A 19545-nucleotide genomic window follows, 5' to 3' on the forward strand; every position below is an offset into this window, starting at 1 on the left:
AACGGCACACCACATTATTACCACTAAGAATAATTACCATGCCTACTGCACCTACTCAATTCAAAACGACATTTAAAATAAAACCTGTTATTTATACCAAAAAGCCTACGTTTTTAAGAGACATGGATGATGTTGAATCTTTAAGAATATTAAATAATCAAGGCTTACTGGAAGAATTTTTAGGTTCTCTTATTGGGAGCAAAGTAGGCGCTGAAATGCTTCGAGAACCTAAGAAAAATAAAAAAATTACAAAGACCAAAGAACGACCGCTTCAAGAAAATCAACTGATTGTACGAACGCCTAAACGTAAAGTTTCGTACTCGCCCATCACGACCTTCGGTCCACCTGATGAAGAAACTACTGTCCCTGAAATAGATAGTACTGTCATGAATGTAGATGAACCAGACGAGCTTAGCTTACATAAATCATTTAACAGAAAACAGAAGAAAAAACAAAAAAAAGACAAACCTTCGCCTCGATATGGAAAAAAAGCAAATGAACTGAATATGAAACTTGAACACGATATTATCAAAATACTTGAAGAAATTGATTTACTGGAATACGTTAAAAATGAAAATAAGACAGAAACCACATTGAGATCCACAAACGATACGAATCTTAAAAATATGTATAGACTTTTTTATCTTTCAGATAATAATGGAAAAGAAATATCTCATGAAAAAACTGAAGAGACATATAGTAAGGAACGTGGGATGAGCATTATAGATATTAACAAGGATGTCCCTAATGTTCACAACAAGACAGAAGCGTTGTTTGATTCTGACAATATTTTAATGCAACTTGTTTTTGAAGCTCTAACCGAGGAACTTGACAACAGAACTATTGAAGGGGATCTTCTGAATGTAGCTCACATCGAGAACCTGCCACCATGTGAAAATGGAGATGAAAGTTGTTTGAAGTTTCGCCAACAAAATATACCAAGGAGCAAATCTGTTCATTATGAATACGGGAATCAAAATTAATAAAATGGTATTTTGTATTTCGCTTGTTTTTGTTTAAAAATAAAATATTTGGAGCCTTTGTGGGTCAGCGTTAGTACGCACTGTCTGTGACACTGGAGGTCCCGGGTTCAAATCCCGGCCAGGGCATGAGGAGAAAAGAACTTTTACTGATTGGCCTGGGTCTTGGATGTTTATATATAAGTATTTATTATAAAATATAGTATCATTGAGTTAGTATCTCGTAACACAAGTCTCGAACTTATTTCGAGGCTAACTCAATCTGTGTAATTTGTCCCGTATATATATATTATATATACATATATATATTTGTGACCTTTGTGACATGTAGAGAGAACTGTTTCTCTTCAAAAGAGTGTTCTTTTCTGTAAAATATTTTTCATTTCTTAGAAGATGGCCGAAAGAAGAACATTAAAAAAAGTTTACATCTTGTGGTGAGAAAGAAACGAATTTGTTATTGGAAATACATACAGAAACTGTTTAATTAGAAGAAAGGTTACATACAAACTTAAAGATAAAGACTTAGAGAGGCTTTAAAATTATCTAATTAATGAGACACCCAAGTTAACCTAAGCCTTGTTTACATTTCACCAGTATAACATCGACGTGTTTATCAACCCGCACATTATGTCATCAAATCTGATTGCCATATTAATTAGTTACAGTCTTTTATCATCGTGATGACCCGTTGCTGACTTATTGTGTGGTGTGGCTAGATTGGATGCCTTCAATTGCACTTCATGGGCCAGTAACTCCAGATTGAATTAATGAAATCAATCATCAATAATAATTGGATTTGTAACAGGAAGGTGTGAATGGGAACAGATAGGTATTGGGAAGTCCTAGATCTCAGCACCTCCGGGTCAAGAGTTATCGAAACCGACGGGCTTGCATGAAGAGAATTATGAATGTGGATAAAGCGAAAGAACTATATATTCGAGGCAAGTGAAAAGAGTCACTGCCTACCCCACCAGGAAAAAGGCATGATTTTATGTATGTATGTCTTTGTTCATCAATCTTTTCATTAAATAAAATTCAACATTCAATAGAGTTAGTATCCCATATCATTTTGAACTGACTTGAGGCAATCTTAATCTGTGTGATTTGTCCGAAATATTTATTTATATTTATGAAAATGTGGAATGCAATCACTTGCGAAGACAACGCAATATTGATCAAAGAGGATCATCAATCATACTTTTTGAGTAATTCATTTGATATTTCCGAATATTACACGGTAGCAAGTAGCAAAAACAATCTTCTAACCATCCCAGTGTTTAGACGCAAATGATAGAGGGACTAGAAGCATAATTCATGTCAATGTCATTAGAAGTGTGGTGTGGAGGGAATGTGGCAGGTGGATTCACAATCTCTGTGTATTGAAATATTGTATTATATTTATTTATTTAAAACTTTATTGCACAAAAAAAAAATGTACAAAAGGCGGACTTACTGCCATTTGGCATTCTCTGCCAGTCTACCGGCTGACCCAACAGAAAAACTTTAAGTTGATGGTGCGATAAAGTGCACATGCATACTGCAAAATACATACATAATTATGTATCATATAGACGATCTCTAAAATGCCTTGTTTAATCTACTAGTTTGATATCACGTGTACATTTTGTGAGATTGTATTTTGTACATGTCTTTTAAGTCAGTGTTACATGTATATTTTGTGTATGCCTTCTTCAGTTCTATACATATAAAATGATATTTTTCATTTGTTTTTCGAAAAAACTAAACAAACTAGCTTTTGATAAATAAGTCTCTTTTCTGTACATTCCATATTGTAGACTGTAGTATCGGGAGCCCATGATTGATGTCTGTTCTCAGGCGGTAATAGGCTATCCGGAGAGGACAATTGTTTTCCCGACAATATGCGGCCCGGTATGTAATTACATATGTTTGTGTTTCAAATTTATTTGTTACACGCATATAGAATATAAACTTTCGCGTGTCATTGGTTTGTTTGTTATATCTTTATTGCATAGAAATTTACACAGTAACAAGAAAATAATACATAGTTATAAAATAAATAAATCACTTGCAATGGCAGACTTATCCCAAGAAGGGATCTCTGTTATTCATACATTTGTTATGTATGTAGTAGGTACACTGTAATTGTATTATGTTCGAAATAAGCTTTTGTAGAGTCGAAAGCAGATAACCACAGTTTGTTATAAATTCAAGTTGATTCAATTCTACACACACATCAATATAACTTGATTCCACTCACGTGACCGCATCTGAAGTGGGGATCAGTCATTACACACTGAGTATGCACAAAAGTCTATTGTAGTTGTAGTACATGCAATTATCAGTTCTGTGTCTGCAGAAAGGAGCTTATGTCTCAAAATTATAAGCTTCAGAACTCAGTGCAACTGTCTCTAATTGACAAGGCTTCATTAGGTGCGGTCCTGCTCTGTTTAACAAGAGTCTTATTCAAGAAATATAGTTAATTGTTAAAGAGGATTATAAGGTCTATACTGAATACCTCTCGGTGTGTTATTTTAACAGAAAACAACCTTGTTTTAATTTATGTATTAAAGTCATTCTTAATTATAAAAAAAATAATGATTAATTTGTATTTTAATTTATTTAAAAAGAAGGGTGTGTAAAGTTAAATGTGAATGGTAAAAAATTCTATAGGTACATTTATTTTAAAAAAAACATGAATCAGTCTATATATTGACGTCAATCAATGTTGTAATACTAAAAGTTTTGTCAATTATTAAGCGATATGAAGTATCCTATAATAATGAATAAAAAAAATTAATTTGAATTATTATATTATATACATATATTAGTTGGAAAGAATGAAAAAAAGTGGAAAACCATGTTTGATGGGAAAAAAGTGCTGGAGACATCAAAACATAAATGTACGAGATCAAATTTCATTAAAACAGTACCTATTTATATCCTTAAAAGGCAGATCAATAGATGAAAACTTAATTTAGGTCAACACAAACCATTAAACTACATCTAGCCTGAATATTCAATTCCTAAAAGCAATCTGAGCGTAAGTGCGAGTTAATAACCGCATTTGAATTATACCGTTTTGTTGTTTAAGGTATCGTTCGTGATAAACTTGTTCTGGAATGTTCGGGCGTGTTCCAGCGTCGACCGAGTTTCATACAAAATGTATGGAAAGCGAATGTTTCGCCGGCGGCGCTTCGTCGGCCGCTCGTGAACTAGTTTTACATTTACAGCATATTTAAGTGAACCTCTGTAACGTAACTTAATCTGCTGTTCATTATTGTTAATTAACAAACGAGAGGAATGTTTTATTTTTAGAGCGTGCTTTGATTTAAAATCATAAAATACGCCTAGTTCCCAAAAGGGTAGTCAGAGACTTCATCAGTCTTTCGACTAACCATGATTCCTGAATACTTATTTTAATTTATCCACATTCATAGTTCTCTTGGTGCGAGCTCGTCGATGTAGGGTACTTTTAACCTGACCTTTTGCCAAGATTTAGCCGTTGATAAAGGCCGTTTGTATCTTAAAAACATTTTTTATATCGAAAGTAGAAAGATATTGTGTGGTTAGCGCTTTAGAATAGAATTACCCGCATATCTTTCCCATAGATGTCGTTAAAGACGACTAAGGGATAGGCTTAAAACTTGGGATTCCTTTTGTAGGCGATGGGTTAAGCAACCTGTCACTATGAGAATTTGAACTCGATTTCATTCTAAAGCTATATATGTAGTTGAAGTTTTATATATATGTAGACTCTGTTTATCCCACAAGGGAAATAGACGTGACGTGTGATATGTTTGTATGACCGGTTGCGAACCCATCGCCTAGAGAGAAGAATCACAAGTTTATAACCCGGTTCCTTAATTGACATGAGCAATCTGCGCATGCAGAGAACACCTGAGAATAATGTTTTTTGCTACCAAATATGGAAGCACTTACTCGTATAGTCTTACTTAATTGCAGCGCTCTAGTGAACAAAACGAAGCTATACTAATTCTATGGTAAATAATTAATTCGGTTAGAAATGGGAGGTATATTTTGGCCCATCTTCGTGTTGGCGCGCTGTTTGGTGAGTCCTGCGGGTTTCTGCTGAATTAATATTAAATGCGATGCTCTCTCACGCTCAATTTATAGTTAATACGTAAGTGAAATACTTTTTCTGGCGTATTATCTTTGTGTTTAGGGAAAGTGCCATGATGTATAATGTTATACCAGTAACTTAGTAATACGGCTCACGTTTAACAGTTTATTTAAAAAGTTGTTCTTTGAAGATTCATCGTTAAATGTAGTTTAATGGTGCATAGGTTCAATCTTACTAATTCTTTAATGAATAAATCACAATGTATGCGTTTCCCAGACTTATCAAAAACTGTATTTTTATTAACGTTTCCTAACTTATTAAAATTTTAAGTCACATCTAGATATAGTAATAACAAAATATACATATCTTATAACTGGAACATTACGTATTTATTATTATGTATCATCAAGCCTCGAGGGAGGGTGAAAGCGGATACGAGCGAGACTAATAGGGGTACGGAACCCTCTCGCGGCCAAATAACGGACGCAGGGTTGTTTTTCGTTACTCATTGTACTACTACGGCTGAGAACTTCCCTTTAGCGCCGGAGATAAAAACGTTTACTTTAAATAGAATCGTTTTTTAGTAAATATTACTTTTGTGAAGATTTTGAGATAACATGGGTTAAGGGAAATTGGTAAAATAAAGCAGTGATGAGAAGAAGAAGAATTAGACAAGTACTTACTAAGTTTTTGTATGAGAATTATGAGTGCGAATTATGAGACTTGCCATTTTCTAGATAATAAACAAATTGAGCATTTTCTAATTTATCTTATAAAAAAAACATTCTTCGAAATAGATTAAAGAAGAAAGAAAATGAAGCACAGAACAGAAGAAACAGAGTGGAATTCCTATTTCTTAGACTTGTTGGAATTTCAGGAGTCGCAGTCAATGGAAAATTTTATTTTTATTATTCAAGAATACAAGATTTTTGTTTAAAAAAATATACAAGAACAAAACACCATTACATCAATGCCGTATCCAGATTTCCGAAGTCTATGGTTAAAGCACACAGTGCGGTTACCACACTCTTGAGCGGGAGTGTGTATGTTTGCATTGTTTGTGCTCGGGAACACCTCGTTCTTGAAAGAGCACAGTTTATTTATGAGGAGTAGTACTTAAATAAATTCCTGGAATAAATACATGTCGTTTTCAGAAAAGTGAACAGGATTTCTCGATATTTTACGTTTTACTCCTTGGCGTAGTGATTGTGTTCTTGTCTCTCTGAATTACAGCTTCCTGGTTCGATCCCAGATCGGGTCATAAAGGTAAATATTTTTATAACACAAGTCTCGGCTAGATCATACCGCATAATTTGACCATGATAAACAATATGATCACGCATCTTTCCCGGAAGGGTAGGCAAGGACTATATCTTCCCAAGTACCCACTACGATCACTGCATACTTCTATCGCTTCATCATTTATCTACATTGAATAATCTTTCACCCAAAATTATCAGTTTAAGATACCCGTCCCCGATTTGAAAAAGGTACGTTTTTGAAAACTTATACGAAAAACAATTATAGTATAACATAAAAAAGAAGACAAGCATTGCAAATGAGATATAAGTATTTTCTAAATACCGAGTCTCGTAATATTTCTCTGTTTAATCTGAAATATGAATGTTTGATCGTGTCGGCGTAAACTCCTTATCTCAGCGCCACGGGCCGCACGCCCTAAACCAATATTATATGATCACAAAGCATTTTTACAAACACCAATTATATTTATTTCTTTCATAATACGCTACAGTTATTGTTTTTTGCTTAGTTTTGAATTCATATTATTATAAGTTACCATGCCATAAACTGGATTTGCTATAATATATGTATATTTTTTAATTTATGGTTTCCTTTTATGTATTGATTGAAAAAGGCGAAACTCGGGTCATGCTAGATGATAAGTAATTAGTTGGTGTAATGTTTATCCTAATTAATAAGTATAAGCAATAAGGCTATGTTTCATTTATGATTAATTGAAATCCATAATTCGAGTAAAATATCACAAATTTAAAAATATTAATACATAAATTGAACTAGGTCAAAAGTACCCGAAACCGCCGAGCTTGCATGAAGAGAGTTATGAATGTGGATGAAGCGAAGGAAGTATGCAGAGATCGTGGCAAGTGGAAAGAGGTAGTCTCTGCCTATCCCTCTGGGAAAGAGGCGTGATTTTATGTATGTATGTATGTTTGTAAATTGAATGATGATTAAAAAGCGCAAAAAAGTTCTACCATTGTAAAATAAATAGAATGATCTATATCTACATTTCCTTTATTTTATGCACAGGTAACACTGGGCACGAGCCCAGATCAATACTTCTCAGCCCTGATCCCCAGGGACTGTGGTCTCAGCACAGGGAACATAGTCAGTTAGTTCTAAAAGTCAAAAGGAAAGCATATAAAGAGTTGGCCGGAGACTGAAAGGTTCGGAACTAACATACTGAAAGAACGATACAGTAGCGATGAAGTAACAATAAAAATAAGTAATTACCTAGTTTTATTTGAATAAGTTTAAGTTATCACGGCACAAGTCTCGAATTTAATTCGAAGCCAACTCGAAGTATGTATATATTTATTTATGTATTGTTATCATCATCATCCTGGCGTCAGTCCCTCTAGAACGGGACTCGGGTCCGCTTTTTGCAGGGAGACCAAATTAGAATCAACCAATGACGCTTCACCAAAGTAATATGCAGCATTCCACATAATATGGTAATTTGTTTTTTTTTTAATAAAATGTTAATATTGTACATTGCCGTGTGGTTTCCGACACCATAGAATAGGACCACTTCATATCTTTTCCACGGATGACGTAAACGGCGACTAAAAGGAAAGTCTTATAAGCTGGAGGTTTATCTTGTAGGCGATGAGCTAACAACCTGTCACTATTTTAATCGCAATCCTATCATTTAGTCATACAGCTGAACTTAGCCTTTCAGTCTCCTCAAGGCTCTGTATACCCCGTAATGGACATACACCTGATTGTATGTACATATATATAAGAATTAAAATTCCCAAATAACAGGACGATATATATCTGTGTTCCCTTTATTTGTGCACAGGTAGCGCCCCACCAGATCAATACCCCTCTTGCCAGGTCCCTCGGGCCCGGGGTCCACAAAAATGCTCAAACAAAGCACAAACGCGATTACAAATAGAAACTTTTGAGGCTTTCTCTCTAAATATGAAAACGCAGACTTAATTAACAATGTTTTAATAATTAAACGCTGTAACTGGTTTTTAAATGAACGCCAAAGTGGCTGCAAATGTCTAATTAAAGAATTTACGAAAACGCCTAAGCTTTGTGAATTTCTGAGAGATTTCCGTTTGTTTTATACAGATTTTATACATATTTTTTGTATATTAATGTGGTTATTATATGTTGTAGGGAAGAAATGGTATCTAGTTAATTTTTTAAGTCATATTAAAGCCGTATGCTATATATTTAAAAAAAAAAAAACAATGCATCTTTGTGTTAACTATTTTTATCTTAAAGAGTAATTTTAATACTTATTTATAATTTATACTTTTTATTCTAATATTAAAGTATGTGATGTAAGTTTTTGAGCAATTCCAACAGGTAAATAATTGCCACAAAATAATTACTCAGTATCACAGATACTATATAAAATTAAAATGATGCTAATTTAAATACAATATGTACAAAAAGGGCAAAGCTTTTCCTTGTCGGCGGTCACAAACTTTGGGAAGGTCTGGAAGACCGAAAAAGGGTGAAGGGCCGATGAGTCAACTTTGCTATAATGTGGGCATAAAAGTAAGTATAACTGAGTACGCTCCAACTCTATGTGGTTGTTTAAAATTAACGAATAAATAGTACAATTAAGGTAAATGCGTTAGTCCGTTGTTAAAAAAAAGATGTTATTTAGTTCTGTAAAACATTCAGACTATGAATACGAACATCGTAACAGACTGATGACGCTTTAAAAAAATGAATATTTTTTGTACAGGCGAATCCGCGGGTAACAATGTGTTGTAAATTGCATGGAATAATATGCGTATCTACTACGGCGTAGCGGTCTACGGCGTAGCAGTATCTACGATGTCTACGACACAGTAGAGGGGGCGACGATATCTACATACCTTGGAAAGTTGTAAGTCTAAACTTACACATTAATTTCTTAAAAGAATTGTTTTGTGTTTTTGTACGTAAATAATATATAATACTTAAACTGAAAATCACTATGCAAAGTTTTTACGAGATTTATCACAATAATAGACCAGACCCACAGATCTTACACAGATTTTATTAACTTCTTGGATAATTTTTTTTTTTAATAGTAATCTAGCTAACTTTGTAATTTTATATTTCCTACATCAATTGCCAATTGATTACAAATATCCAGTTTCCAATTTACCGCTGTTTGTGTTTGATAATGAAAAGCGAAACCTTTAGAAGTTCAATTAAGCGTTTGAGAGAGACCACCTGGCTGGAGCTTCACAAACAACCTGAAAGTTGTGGAGCCTGGAAGTTCTCAGAGAGCTTTAGGGCCTACGCAGGCTCGGCACTTGCTCAACAAAAACTTAATAAGCTTGTAATTAGTATAATGTCAAATTAAATCATCTCTTTTATATACGTTTTTTATTTCTATGTACCGTACTCAAAGGGTAAAAACGAGACACTTCTTGAGACTTCGCTGTCACTCGAGATGGGAAGGAAAAACATAATGAGAGGAAATAACAGATGTCAAAATAATTACTTTTGCTATTAGCCATAGTTTATTTTTGAAATAATTTTATTTCAATAAAAGACATTTCAAGATTGTTTATTTTTTTTTTCAGTACCTTAAAGCAGACTAACGTAGTGTGTATTGGATAGAACATCAAATTCTTTTGTGAAAAATATTATCGTACGTCGAACGTTTTCCGTAAAAAGTTAGCTTCAGAGTCTAACGTTACCACTGAGGTTAAAGGCTGTCAATGTTTTCCTACAAATATGAAATGCACTGATCAAAAATTTATAAATGTAATACAGGAAAATAAAATCTATATATATTATACTATTTCCTATTATATTATAATATTTCTTCGTGGGTGGGCAGAGAACATCTTTCCACTTGCCACGATCCCTATAAATATCATTTTCCATGTTAACCTGTTCAAAGAACAAACCCAATTCAGTTCAATTTGGTTCATAAAACCTCTGCGCCGAGCGGCTGTCAGTCGTACAATCCTGCGAATATGAAATGCACCAATCACATTTCAGGATAAAAATGGAGGCGCATGCAGCGAGCGCGGGAACGCGGTGCGCGCGCCGTCTTGCTCGATCTCACGTCAATCGCGCGTCGAATTCCAAGAATTACCCTCCGAATTGAAAAGGGATTGCGGAATATCCACGGGCAATCCAGCTAACCTAATTCTCTGGTGCCGTCTCCCGTGGTGCCGGGAAGCGATTAGATTCGCCGGATAGAAAATTCGTTGTTTCTATAACCGGCAATCTGCGATCATTCGATAAGGGGACGTGAGCCGCCAGCCCCGCATTGTTCCGATATCCTCATCATTGCGTTAATAAATTGATTTAGCTTGCTCATGTTTTCTTATAACGGGATATATCTCTCGTTCTTAAGTTTCAAATCGCGAAAGCTGGAAATTATTTTTGCGGAAAATTCATCGTATTAATAATAAATACATACAATTTATACTTCTTATTAAGGCTAAATTTAATCATTTTAGACAATGATACCTTAAAAATTATGGGCTATCAACCTGTCAGTATTTGAATCTCAATACTGCTAAACGTGGCCTTTCAGTTACAGACAGTTTATAGATATGTATAAACAAGTGAAATATAAATTGATTTCACTTTCAAGTATTTATATCGTACACGTGAAAACGCCATCTTGTCGTATCACCTCATGCAACTCGACATTCAGTAAAGCACTCAGTTCTTCAGAATAAGGGCCAATGCAGCGAGAATCTGATACAACACGCCATCCGTGACGCGACACAATAAGCACTAATATATTTGGCAATTTTTAGGCTTCCTCAGAGAGGAACACTTGCATTAGCGCCATCCGACTGAGCACAAAAGATTGACAGTGCATTTAAAAATGTCCCCGCTTTATAACAGGCGCTCAGAGAATGCAGCCTGGAGGTGAGTGCCATTGAGGTAATATCGATGGAGATTGACAAATAATGCTTCTCTTGTATTCGAGTGTATTGCTCATAGACAAGCTTTTGTGTAGTGCTTTCTAATTCCGTAAGAGTTCTCGTTTTTGGAATAAATACGCGATTGTGATTTATTTTCGAAATGCTTTATTTGTCTGAGAGCAAATATGAAGTAAAAGAAAGTGTGAGTGAGAGGGAATGTTTGCAATGACATTCTGGCGATAGGTCAAGAATGCCGTAAATTGGCGAGTTTGTATGAAGCGGAAGCGAAAGGAGTATGCGAGGATTATAGCAAGTGGAATTATGTAGTCTCTACCTAACCTTCCAAGTAATGAACAGAAAGTACGACGAACGAAAGCGCCTATATACATATGTACGGCTTTGTAAATGGCATCTAATGCAACACAAATGAACCCGTATCAAAATTTCTGCTTCCATTCTTATGTAGAAACTAATAAATGCTTTTAAGTCTTAGTTTCATAATTTACTGAATGGATTTCCTCTGGAATAAATTATTCCGAACGAATTATTCATCGCCACGATTTGTCCACTCCAATTTCAAATTCAATGTTCGGAGATCGGTTTTTAAACGTGCACTGTAAGTGAGGTGTGCTCGCGATAGCGCTCGTCGGAGCACATGCGCCCGTGTTGCAGGCTTCCCTTATTCCCGCTCTCCCCATTTTTCCCAGGCGTCCGCGGACGGAAGTAACACGATTTTTAACTTAGCCGTATTATACTGCGCAGGTGGAGCGTGCTGCTTCACATGTTAAGAATTATTTATGGCGTTCAAGAAGCAGAAAAAACAATTTGAAAAACGAATTTCCCCGGGAGAAATTTCAAGGAGCACGGTGAGCATTTTTTTTAAAGAATTCTTCCAAATTTATAACTATTTTTTGAAGCAAGAATTTATTCGATGTTACATCGAATATTACATTCGCACATTTAACAAACGATTGACAATTAAAAGTAGAAAGACATAAGTCGGAAGGCGGATCCCAATCCCCGAATTATTTCGTTGGAGCGATAAGGCAAAGAAAAAAGGAAAAAAATCAAGGAGACACTGTTGCAAGATTAACTAGGCAATAAAAATTAAGCAATAAATCATTATAGAACTGATTAACTTGCTCCTAGCTATCAGGAGATAAGTGTAATGCGCCTTAATTACCAGGCCGCGTTTACACCGTTACTACTTAGAATAAATTTACTTTTGTTTCTTTTATACTATAGCAAATAAATAATGAAAGATCAATTTATTATTTTAGGAAAGAAACCGGAAATAATTTATTGTACTTTAAATTTTTTACCCAGTTATTATTTACATAACACGTTAGTGCTTCACCGCTGTATACACGACATGTATTTTAATATTATTTACATTTTTTTTAAATATCTCCTTTTCAAGAAAAGGGTTCTCTATTCACACAGGCCAATAGCCAAAGCATGAAAGAAACAATAATAAGTGAATGGTGTTAAAGGCATATGAGACTGATGAGGTGGTAAAATTTACTGGTGAGACGGCATGTATATAAAATAACGGCTTTTCGCAAAGTATGAAGTATGTTTTTGTCGCGGTTTAACATAGTTAGACTTTGGTGCAGACTCATTGGTATGACTCCAGTTGCAGAGATTACAATTGGGACTATATACATATATCGTGGCTTCTCGCCATTAACGGTTTCGTTCAATTGCAAGATCTTAATATTTCGTAAGCTTTTGTGTTATGGTGGATTGGATGTTATGAGTATTTGGTATAGCTTTGTCCATTAAGTAAGCCGTTCTGTTGATTTTGTTATGGATGGTGATGTCTGGTATATTGAAGTGAATTGTTTTTCTTTTATTATAGATCTTGTTCGTTATACAAAAAAAAAAAGGAATATACAACTTACCTTGGAACTGATGAAATATTGTAAACAGACCATTGATTTACTTTGTAATCGAAGAAAATGTGCCCAGCTTAAGCCTTTAAATGTTGTGCTAAAATTACCTGTAACGAAAATAATTATACTTTAATAACCAAAGATTTAGGTTAAAATCATACAATGACAACAAACAATCACACACATTCATAAAATGATCATTGCCATATCGAACATGTTAGCGACTGTCTAAATGAGGACAAAGACGCAAATGAAAGGGGAAGATAACTTTAATTGCTATTGCAAGGAACTTGTACAGATAAAAAAATAGATTTTTTTTAAATTGTTTTTTTTAATACAAGAACAAGTGTAAAACTACTGGATAATTAAGATATTCGGACATATGTTGTGACACACAAAATTAAATAAATATTATAGTAAAAACATTGATTAAATATATTTTCGATACCCAGATCGATCAGAAAATATTAATTTTAGCCTGTTAATTCTGTGGAAAAATACTATTATTTACGCTGATTGTCGCTTGTTATTTGATGCGTTACGTACATTGAAACCCAAATAAAATGCAGAATCGTCAAACTGTTTTTTGTTCCCTCGGACATCCCCAAAAAGAAGGTTGTTCTAGAAGGTCAAGTGATCGAAATCAGCTTTTAAACTAATATATTACAAATGAAAATTCCAATTCCTCTCTTCATAATTATAAAGTATGTCTATAGACATAGAGGTTGTTAAGGCGTTATTGTTTCTACTTTAAACTTTCTCTGTAAATCTAGCCTAATTATTTTACAGCAGAAACAACCAGCGTCCAATCCATCCAAAGAAGTAATTGCAGAATTATGCATTCCCAAAGTAGTTTTATTAAAGCAAAGGCGAACTAACTGACTTACTCGTTCTGTGCGATATCGCACCCTAAGTGCAACTTAGCGACAATTTGTTTAAGTGTCCAGGCTCTGTAGTGCCCGTAATTCTATTAAGCAATTTTAAAACAGAGAATTGAGCCCCGGCCGCTTTCCCCTGGAAATATGACATCTCTTAATTTTGCTAACCTTAGGGCGACTTCATACATGGCGATTTATTTTTATTGCACAAAGCAAATTAATTTTTTATAGCTAGAAAAATACTTGAGTTATTATCGGTAGCATAAAACACATTTTGTGAAATAATTATATGTTGTCGCCACTAATATTGCCTTGTCCGGGCTGTCATAAATTGAACTAGTTTTGCTTATATTTAAAAATTTCTGAGTGGGCTACAACGTATGTAAAAGAAAAAAAAAGCAGCCGGGACCAAACTCAATAAAAAGCAATCACTTCCACTTCCTTCACACTTTTAATTTCATTATCATATATAAGTAACGATTATTTATATATTTTTTCTGTTAAACTTTTTCGAAAATTTTACGAAATTGTACCTAATCGTATAGTGTGTGTAGACCCTAATTCGTAAAATTTCAGCCGGATGCTTTTGTGTGCGGAGTGCATAAAAAGCATTCGCTGATTCGCGGGGAAGAGAAGTGCTCTCCTTAATGCAGTTATACAATATATTTCGGTACCTATTGCACGCCGTGTTTTATGGAGACTTTGCTACAAGAGATAGATATGTTGTATACAAAAGTTGAAAAATTTCATGATAAAACGTTCTTGTGAGATATTTTTAACTAGTAATCAGCATAACATAAAAAAAGATTTATTCATAAAAATGTATCAATTGAAGGACATCCTGGTAAAGGGTCAGGTCAAAAGTACCCGAAACCGCCGAGCTTGCATGAAGAGGGTTATAAATGTGGATGAAGCGAAGGAAGTATGCAGAGATCGTGGCAAGTAGAAAGAGGTAGTCTCTGCCTACCCCTCCGGGAAAGAGTCGTGATTTTATGTATGTATCAATTTGTATCAATAAATTATTATTTCGTTTAAGACACCATTTTCTTCTTGAGACTGGTTCACCTCTTGCTGAGTATAATTTGCCATGGCACTTCTATTTTACCTGATTCTTCACTATGTTTTAATACTTATAAGTTAATAAAATAACATTCCTCATTACAACTTCTCCAACTTAAACAAATCTGCATCTTTCTTTGTTGTTCCATCTGTTTCTTCCACTTCACTCATCTTCTACGGCATCCAACGGAATAAAATGAAGCGTGTAAATACCAGGCATTCCTTCCACTGCGAAAATGTGAGGTACCTACTCATAAAATGGCTGGCGTTTATCACGGGCCGCCCGCCGCGCGCCGGACACTTAGTACTTACTTCGAGAGGGTTTAACATAGGAATTCAATTTGATTATGTTCGGTAACATAGATTTAAGAATCTGTTTTAGGATTGCGTACTTTTAAAGAATAAAATAGAACAGGCAGAGAATCACCTCGTAATTTATATGCAAATTTTGATCACATTATGAATTCACGACAGATTAATAGGTACATAGTTACGCATAAGTGGTTAATTAAAATCTATACTAATATTATAAAGATGAAGTGTTTGTTTGTTTGAACGCACTAATCTCAGGAACTACTGGTTCGAATTGAAAAATTATTTTTGTGTTTAATAGACCATTTATCGAGGAAGGTTTTAGGATATATAACATCACGCTGCAACTTTTTAGAGCGAGTAAATAATGGAAAATGTGAAAAAAACGGGGAAATTTATTCATCCTTGAGGGCTTTAATTATGCCCAAAATAACTATTCCACGCGGACGAAGTCGCGGGCACAACTAGTATATGATAAAAGTTAATTAATAAAATATTACGTTTTTATCTCTAATGAGATAAACTGAGCCAATAGTCTCGAAAAGATAAGACCATGTTCAGATAAAATGCAGCAGAAATAAAATGGTTTAATTGAGAGCTAATTTCAAAATTACTTTTTCTTATTTTTGTCTACACGGAAATATACGACGGCCCGACAGTGGCCGATTAAAGATAGAGCACAACTGAAAAATAACATTGAACTGTACAAAAGAAATACTTTTTGTATAAGTTTTTTCACAACTTAGGTCGTTGGCCTTTTTGGAGCCGTCTAAGTGTTAAGCTGTATCTTTTTTAATATGTTTATTTCAGATAGTTTATTTTCGTTTAAATGTTCGTTACACATGATTGTTTTATTTATTAGTAACAGTATTGGATATCCTTATTATTATTATTTGTCCATCTCTCTCTCTCTCAGTGCCGTGTGGTTCCCGGCACCAATACAAAAAAGAAAAGGACCACTACCTACATCTCTTTCCCATGGATGTCGTAAAAGGCGCCTAAGGGATAGGCTTACAAACTTGGGATTCTTTTTTAGGCGATGGGCTAGCAACCTGTCACTATTTGAATCTCAATTCTATCACTAAGCCAAACAGCTGAACGTGGCCATTTGGCTCTGTCTACCCCGCAAGGGATACAGTCGTGACCATATGTATGTATGTCCATCTCTCTCTCACCTTCGCGTGTTCCCAGTTGCACCCTCCGCACCAATGCTTCGTGTCCTGGGGTCAAAACCTTACGACACTTTTGTTTCCACTTTGTCCATTTCACGGCGTCTTCAGTTTTAAGATCATTGGAACACGTCATGTTTTGCAACGTCAAGCAAGGATTACTTCCGCCTGCCCCTGCTTGCTGGAGCAGGCGGTCCAGGTTAAAGTGAAGGGATTGTGTAAAACTAAATATATCATTACACTAGCTGTGCCCGCGACTTCGTCCGCGTGGAATAGTTATTATGGGCATCATTGAAGCCCTCAAGGATGGATAATTTTCCCCGTTTTTTTCATATTTTCCATTATTTCTTTGCTCCTTATAGTTGCGTGATGTTATATAGCCTTAAGCTTTCCTTGAGAAATGGTCTATTCGACGCAAAATAATTTTTCAATTTGAACCAGTAGTTCCTGAGATTAGCACGTTAAAACAAACAAACTCTTCAGCTTTATAATATTAGTATAGATATCTAATAAAATCTATAAAAATACGGCTTTATTTACGAAGTGCACTCCTACTTATATATCACTTTCCGTCTCTTCCATATTTTGCGTTGCCCTTTCATTAATTCCCTTAATGAGCTAAGCGTATAATGGCTTTGTTTCGGCGCTATTGTGGCACGAACAAGCCGACTTTGGCGAGCTGTTGCTCTTTGGCTGCTATTATATGGCTTGCTATTCATTGCCATTGAGCGGGGCATGGGCCCGACGAAACTTGGGTCAAAGGACTTCATATACGTATATACATACATATCGCCTCGCCTGTTTATACATATTGCCCACAGGGGTAGGCAGATATCCAAAAATTGCCCGAAGAAAGTGGCTTCTTGTATCCCTACCCCAACTGCACCTTTAGAAATAGAAAGATTATTTAATCCAGAATGTGAATTGTACAATTAAAAACTACTAAACAAAGTATGCTTCTCGCGGGATCTAAACCCATAAGCTCCGGGTCATTAAGCAAACGCTTTTAACCACTAGACCTCGGAGGCGGTAAGTTCAAGAACTTTGTTAGAAGTAGCGCTATAAGTAAGTGTAAAATGTGTGAAAGGTTTTCCTTGAGTGGAAACTTTCAAACAATTTTCTCGGACCGAAAATCAATTATTAAATCAATTTGATAGTTGAATCTAAAAGGTGGGATTTTAATAACGTAAGTGAGCGAGGGAACCGTCTCCTCGCGTCGGGAGCGCGACTTATTGAATGATAGGGACGTGACGCAGCGCGGCCCGCTCGCGACTCGGCCCGCTCGCGGACGCGCGCGGCCAACTTTAATCGATTCCCGAACGACTCCTGTCGCGCCCCGCCAGCCGTGCGTGCTCGGCCCACAATTTATTGTTTGTTTTCCTCCAATCTAATAAAACAAAAGAAGCCACTAAATTACCTCCACCGACGTCGGGAATGAAACACTCTAAAAAAATGAATAATCTGAAGAAATTTAATTTCACGATGGCCCTCCTATTCAGGAATGAGACACAATAAGTGAAAGGGTTTCTTTTCAGGCACCTCGTTTCTAAAAAATTGAGGTAATGGAACGTGAATAACAATTCGGCCCTCGGGGGGAGGGGGCCGGCAGGAATCGGAAGGCGGGGGGATAGATTGATGGTGCCCGTTCGCAGCATCTGTCGTTTAAGTGAGCATCGATTATAGTACACACCTCCGTGTTTCTTTGTCTGCAGCGCCGTCTGCCCATCAGTCACGCGCCTGGCGGATTAATTTCGCAATATAAACAAATGACAAGCTGATATTTCCACCCCTCTGGTGAGAGAGGCCCATTACAGCTATCGAGAGGTTCGTCTTTGCTTTTATCATTTGTAAATGGTTTTCTGAATATTTGATAGATGTTATGACTTGAGTGATGCGAGGCGGAGGGGACTCGGGGAACAGATTTTTCTGCCATTACTTGCATCGGAGTGGCGCGAGCGCCGGTCATGTCACATACAAAATTGACTTCGCTTTTTAACTTGATAGTCCTTTTGTGTCTTCAATCCGTGGTTTAAAAATGTAAAGTTTAACTTCAAATATTTGATAATGAGGAATTCTGTTAACGAACTAAAGACTTAGACAAATTAAATATGAAATAATTACCAATAAATGTGAAAATATTGTAAAGGACTTTTTGTCCTCATAAACATATGTAAGTCTGCACTTTGAGTCATAAAAATATATTAATAAAGTGGAAAAGCCACATAAGTGTCTTTCTGTGTTTATCAAAGAAATGGAAGGCAAAGTGAGTGATTTAGCACAAAGAGATGTTCGATTCCCGGGATTTCCCCGGGGTGCTGTCAGCTGGTGGCGCTCTGCTTGGCGAACGGCGTTTATCAGAAATAATACGAGGAGTATGAAAATATATAAATAATATAGTGACATATAATAGGTTTGTATTATTTTTGTTTCATATATTTATAAGGTATAGTCGTATTTTTTTTGAATAAAGCTAATAAACCTGACCCAGACATATATATCGACTTCACCCCTTGCGGGGTTTACAGAGCCACATTTACCTGGATGGCATAAAATGCTAGAACAAGGATCTTGTGACAGCTAGCACATCGATCAAAGGTAGCTTAGTTTTTTACAATGGAGAAGCAACTAATTATGTCACCATAGCTAACTAGAATGCCATACGAACATTTCATAATATACACTTTTGAGTTAAAAGTTGACCACTTGTAATAATCGCAATATTATTAAAGAAACACAAAAATGGACATATAAAAGCGATTCTGTAAAAATAAATCCTTGCCTTTAATAAGTACCTATGTATATTTACAACGTAATAAAATAAACATTGTAATATTTAACATTCCGACCGACTCGTAAATCGCGGTTCTTTGCGGAGTGAATACGCCGCTCCTGTAATCCCGTGATCCTTATTTACTGGGCTCAGCGATCGGTGTGTTCCCGCTTCATCTTTATTCACATCCACACTACTCATAAAGAAAAAAACATTTGAATAAACTCAAATCCTCTTGGACGGATTTTCACAAAATTTGGCACAGATATAGAATAGATCTTCGGAAGTGACATAGGCAATTTCCACGGA

Source organism: Amyelois transitella, chromosome Z, assembly GCF_032362555.1.
Source record: "Amyelois transitella isolate CPQ chromosome Z, ilAmyTran1.1, whole genome shotgun sequence".
Taxonomy (NCBI): Eukaryota; Metazoa; Arthropoda; class Insecta; order Lepidoptera; family Pyralidae; genus Amyelois; species Amyelois transitella.